Genomic DNA, 6,897 nt, shown 5'->3' on the forward strand with positions numbered 1-6,897 from the left:
AAGATCCAAGAACACTTGAGAATAATGTATGACCCCTGAGTGTGGGTACATTGTTCTGTATGTCTGTTATGTCTAACTTCTTTATTATATTGTTCAAGTCCTCTGTTTTCCTGTTGATCTTCTGTCTAATTATATCTAATGATGTGAGTGGTGTGTTGAAGTCTCCAACTCCTATTGTAGAAATGTCTGTTTTTCCCTTCACTATTGCCAGAGTTTGCCTCATACATTTTGGGGTATCCAAAATATATGCACAGTATGTATGACTGTTATTTCTTCCTGGTGGATTGTCCCTTTTATTAATATATATATAATGTTTTTCTGTACCTCTCATAAATTTTTGCATTTAAAGTCTGTTTTTTCTGATCTTAGTGTAGCTACCCTTGCTATTTTTTTTTTTTTTGGTTATTATTTTTGTGGAGTATCTTTTTCCAACATTTCACTGACAGTTGGTTTGTATCCCTGGTTTAAGATGAGTCTCTTGTAGTCACCATATGGATGGCTCAAGTTTCTTTTACTCATTGTGTCAGCTTATATCATTTCATTGGGAGTTTTTCCATTCATAGTCAATCATATTACTGTAAATGCATTATTTGTTTCTACTATTTTATTCTTTGGTTTTCATATGTCGTATCTTATTTTTGTCTGTCTTTTTACTCTTTTGGTTAACCTTTCTGCTATTCTTTCTTCTATACTCTCCTTCAAGCATCCCTCTCCTTTCTTAATGTACTATTTCCTGCAAAGGTAGGTTCATCTTTATGAATTCTCTTAGTTTCTGTTTGTGAATATTTTAAACTCCCCTTCATATTTGAAGGACAATTTTACTGGATAAAGAATTCCCCAGTATCCTAATTGTATCATTCCATTGCCTCCTTGCCTCCAAGGTTTGTGATGAGAAATCCATGCTAAGTCTTGCTGGGCATCCATCGTATGTGATGGTTTCCTTCCCCCTTCCTGCTCTGAGAATTTTCTTTATCTCTGACATTTGACATTCTGAGTAGTTTGTGTCTTGGAGTAGTTCTAGTCACGTTTATTTTGATTGGGGTATGCTGTATTTCTTGAATATGTAAGTTCATTTGTCTCATGACCATTGGGAAATTTTTAGCTATTATGTCCTCACATATACTTTCTGCCCCCCTTTCCTTGTATTTTCTTTCTGGAACTCCCATACACATATGTTGGTGTGTTTCATGCTATCATTGAACTCCCTGAGCCCCTGCTTAGGTTTTTCCATTCTTTTCTCTCTTCTTTTTCATCACTTCTGTCACCTGTATCATATATTCTTTCTTTTATCATTTCAAGTCTGCAGTTATATGCCTCTAATATGTTGTATTTTTAAATTTTACCTATCTTGTCTTTCATTCTCATGAGTTCTGTTACGTTTCTTTTAAAGTTTTCAAATTCTTCTTCATGCTGCCTCAGTGTCTTCTTGATGTCCTTAATCTCTCTAGCCATATTGTCTTTCAACTCATTAATTTGATTTTGGAAATTTGGGTGCATCTCGTTTACTTTTCTCAAATCTTGAATCTCTCCTGGTGCTTTGATATGTTCCTTTTCTTGGGGCCATTTCTTCCATTGTATTAGTATGGCTTGTAGTGTTTTGATGATGTCTAGCTTCTGATAGGATGGTGAGATTACTCAGATGCTCTCTTTTTCTCTATCTTTTATAGGGATTTAGCAGTGGGAGGCAGGGTGTTATGGTTCTATCTGTTCTGTGTCTTTAGGATTGTCCCTGTTAGTTGCTCAGATCTGGGCACTGGACCCAGTAATGCAGATGAGCTCCCCAGGTCCTTGAGTGGGGGAGGATGTAAAGAACAGAGAAAGCCTCTCAAATTCTTTTTTTTTTTTTAAAGATTTATTTATTTATTTAATTCCCCCCCCCTCCCCTGGTTGTCTGTTCTTGGTGTCTATTTGCTGCGTCTTGTTTCTTTGTCCGCTTCTGTTGTCATCAGCGGCACAGGAAGTGTGGGCGGCGCCATTCCTGGGCAGGCTCCTCTTTCTTTTCACGCTGGGCGGCTTTCCTCACGGGCGCACTCCTTGTGCGTGGGGCTCCCCCACGTGGGGGACACCCTTGCATGGCACGGCACTCCTTGCACGCATCAGCGCTGCACATGGCCAGCTCCACACGGGTCAAGGAGGCCCGGGGTTTGAACCGCGGACCTCCCATATGGTAGACGGACGCCCTAACCACTGGGCCAAAGTCCGTTTCCCTCAAATTCTTTACTTTTACTTTTCTCATCTGCAAATCCTTGGTCCACCAGAAGATGGTGCTCTTTATTGGTCCTCTCAGGCCAGTGTCTGATTGGAGTGTGTTTTCTGCAACATGGACCAGATCAATTTGATAGATAATCCTGCTTGCAGCTAAGTAGCTAGTAATTCAAACATTCTCAGAGGCAGTTCTCCAACTTTTGAAATTTATAGCCCTAAATGCCTATATTAAAAAAGAGGAAAGAAGTAAAAATGAAATACTTCATTGAACATCTCAGGAAACTAGAAAAAGCACAGCAAATGATTCCCAAAGCAAGCAGTAGAAAATAAATAATACAGATTGAAATAGAAATACATAAATGAAGAACAACAATAACAAAAAACAATGTGGAAAATCAACAAAACCAAGAGCTGATTCATTGAGAAGATCAATAATATTGATGAACCCCTAGGTAGACTAACAAAGAAGAAAAGAGAATATGTAATAAATAAAAAATCAAAGGGAATGTTATGACTGACTCCACAGAAATAAAAAGCATCATAAGAGGATATGAGAAACTGCATGCCAACACACTAGACAACCTCAATGAAATGGACAAATTTCTAGAAATGCACAAACAACTTACACTGATGCTACAAGACATACAAAAACTTAAACCAATCATATTTAAAGAGACTGAATCAATCATCAACAATCTCCCAGCAAAGAAATTCCAAACAAAAGTGGCTTCAAAGAGAGAGTTTACCAAACATTTCAAAAAGAATTAACACCAATCCTGTTTCAATGCTTAGAAAAAATTGAAAAAAAGGGAAAATTACCCAAAATATTTTATGAAGCCAACATAATGTAAGACCAAAGCCAGGTAAAGATACTACACTAAAGAAAATTAGAGAACAATATATCTAATGGACAGAGATGCAAAAATTCTCAACAAAATACTTCCAAATAGAATCCAGAATGATATCAAATTATTTATATATCATGACCAGATAAAATTTATTCTTGGTATGCAAAGGTAGTTCAAAAAAAGAAAATTAATTAACAAAATACTCCACATTAACAAATTGAAGGAAGAAACCTCATGATCATCTCAATCAATGAGAAAACATATTAGACAAAATACAGCCTCCTTTCTTGATAAAAACAGTTCAAAAGATAGAAATAGAAGAAAAAATCCTCAATATAATAGAAGGTGTATATGAAAACCCACAACCAACATCATACTCAATGGGAAAGGTGAAAGTTTTCCCTCTAAGACCAGGAACAAGAGAAGGATGCCCACTGAAACCACTGTTATTCTATACTGTTTTAGAAGTTGTAGCTAGAGTCATTAGAGAGGGAAAAAAGGTAATTCAAACAGGAAAAGAGAGAGTAATATTCTCACTATTTGCAGGTGACATGAACCTGTACTTAGAAAATTCTGAAATGCCTGTGACAAAGCTACTTTAGCTAATAAACAAGTTTAGCAATGTGGCGGGATAGAAGATCAACACACAAAAATCAGAATGTTTTCTACACTAGTATTGTACAATCTGAGGAGGAAATCAGGGGGAAAAATTCCATTTACCATAGCAACAAAACTCAAGTACCTAGGAATCAAATACCAAAGACATACAGGACTTAAATGCAGAAATTTACAAAAAAATGTTAAGTGTAATCAATGAAGACCTAAACAAATGGAAAGACATTCCACATTCATGGATTAGAAGACTAAATATGAGGGTGTCAATTTGACCCAAACTGATTTGTAGATTCAATGTAATACCAATCAAATTCAAACAGCCTACTTTAACAAAATACACAAGGCAATTACCAAGTTCATTTGGAAGGGAAAGTGCACCTGAACAGACAAAAGCATTCTAAAAAACAAGAATGATGTGAGAGCAATTTTACTGCCAGAACTTGAAACATAATCCAAAGCTATAGTTGTTGAAACAACATTGTACAGGCAAAAAGAAAGACTCATCAATCAGTGGAATAGAATTGGCAGTCCCAAAACAAGCCCTCACCTCGATCACAAACTGGTTTTCTGTAAACCTACCAAATGCATGTTAACAGGAGAAAACAGTCTCTTCAACAAATGGTGCTTGGAGAACTGGATATACATAATCAAAAGAATGAAAGAGAATCCATAGCTCACTCCCTATACAAGAATCAATTCAAAATGGATCAAAGACCTAAATGCAAAACCAGGACCAAAGAACTATTAGAAGGAAATTTAGGGAAATGACCTTGTGGTAGGTGGTGGTTTCTTGGATGTTACACCCAAAGTGTGAGAAAATGAAAAAATAGATAATTGGGACCTCCTCAAAATTAAACACTCTTGCACATTAAAGGACTTTGTCAAAAGGGTGAAAATGTAGCCAAATCAATGGGAGAAAATATATGGCAATCACATACCTGACAAGGGCTAAATATCTGTGATATATAAAGAAATGCTACAGCTCAAAAGAAATGGGCAGAAGACTTGAATAGACATTTGCCCAAAGAAAGACAAATGGCAGAAAAACATGAAAATATGTCCAGCTTCACTAGTGATTAGGGAAATGTAAATCACAGCTACAATCAGATATCATTCCACACCTATTAGAATGGACACTAGTAAAAATACAGAGAACTAAAAAAAAAAAAAATACAGAGAACTACAAGGGTTGTGGAAGATGCGGAGAGATAGGAGCACTTATTCATAGTTGGTGGCATTAAAGAATGGTATAGCCACTCTGGAGGACTGTTTGGCACTTCCTAAAGAAATTGAATAGCGCTTTGCCACATAGCCCAATGGTACCACTACTGGTTATATACCTAGAAAAACTGAGAGCATTGATAGGAACAGACATCTGCACACTGATGGTCATTGTGGAATTATTCATGATTGCCAAAGTTGGAAACCATCCAGGTGTCCATCAACTGATGAACGGATAAGCAAACTGTGGTCTATTATTACAGTGGAATACTTTGCACCTTTAAGAAGAAATGAAGTCATAAAATATATGAAAACATGAATGAACCTGGAGGATATTATGTTGAATGAAGCAAACCAGGCACAAAATGAGAAATTCTGTATGGTTATTCTACTGTGATCTAAATATATTGTGCAATCCCATAGAGTTAAATCACTTGAATATGGGTCAACAGAAAATATGTTAATCTTTGCAAATGAGGAGAAAATGTAAAAGCCCAAAATCATGTTATTAACTAACTCTGCTATTAAGTAGGTATGAAATTGCTTTAGATGGAATGTCTAACATCATGTATATTACTAAAAGGAAAGCTAAACCTGTAGCACAGGACTGTATAGCACAAGAAATGCAAATGTGAACTATGACTATGGGTTAAATTGCATATATAAGAACATCTTTCTTTGGAAGTGAACGAATGTATGTTAGTACTATGAGATGTTGGTATCAGGCCAAAAGAAAAAAAATCCACATTATGTGAAGTGAAAGAAATCAGACACAAAGTACCACATATTGTATGATTTATATAAAATGTAGATATAAATCAATTAATAAAGATAAAAGTAGAGTAGTGGTTATGTAGGGTATGGGAAGGACTGAAGGATGGTATGGAATTTTTCTTTTGGAGTAATGTAATTGTCCCAAAATTTTTTTGTGGTGATGAATGCACAACATTGTGATTATATTAACAGCCATTGATTATACTTTAGGCAGATATTATGGTATGTGAATAAATAAATAATTGTGCAATGAGAGCCAGAAATAGAGGCTATGTACAGCAGAGGAGTTCACAGAGAGATTGAGAAGTGAAGACTTTTTTTGTCTATTATTATTATTATTGAAATAATGAAAATGAAAATGCTCTAATAATGACTGAAGTGATAAATACATAACTAGGTGATTTTACCAAATGTCATTGCTAGTATATTCTGGATAAAGTGTATGCTTTATTAATATGGAGCAATAAAAATGACATGATTTTAAAACATAAAAGAGATAAAAATATTGATTAGATTTATCTTGACTGGCATCCAAGTTAATCAGGATGCATTCTTTGGATTCTATGACTGAAGAGATTGTCACATGCACAGAAGGAGAATTCAGTATTGAAACTGTTTTATTCTAGCAAAAGAAGCTGGGATCTCAAGTATAGTGACAATATCAATAATGAAGACTTGAAATCTTTGATTTATCCAACCTATTTTGGTTCTTTTGAATACTAGGGTAATTTTCACCAGCGTTTCTTTTATTTTTTAGATGAGTTCTTATCAAAATAAAACTGTTTAATCCAACTACAGGCACCTTGGGTAGGTCTTCTGAGGACAGGCGAGGTAGCAGTGAGCATATTGCTCCTCATTTAAATGCATACGTAGAGAAGCGGACTTAGCATAGTAGATAGGGAGTCCGTGTACCACATGGGAGGTCCATGGTTCAAACTCTGGGCATCCTTGACCCATGTGGAGCTGGCCCACATGCAGTGCTGATGCACCCAAGGAGTGCTGTGTCAGGCAGGGGTGCCCCCCTCGTAGGGGAGCCCCATGCACAAGGAGTGCACCCTGTAAGGAGAGCCGCTCCACACGAAAGAAAGTGCAGCCTGCCCAGGAATGGCACCACACACGGAGAGCTGACACAACAAGATGATGCAAAAAAAATAGACACAGATTTCTGTGTCACAGACAACAACAAAAGTGGACAAAAGAACATGCAGTGAATGAACACAGAGAACAGACAAAT

This window comes from Dasypus novemcinctus, unplaced genomic scaffold (assembly GCF_030445035.2).
Source record: "Dasypus novemcinctus isolate mDasNov1 unplaced genomic scaffold, mDasNov1.1.hap2 scaffold_123, whole genome shotgun sequence".
NCBI classification, from domain to species: Eukaryota; Metazoa; Chordata; class Mammalia; order Cingulata; family Dasypodidae; genus Dasypus; species Dasypus novemcinctus.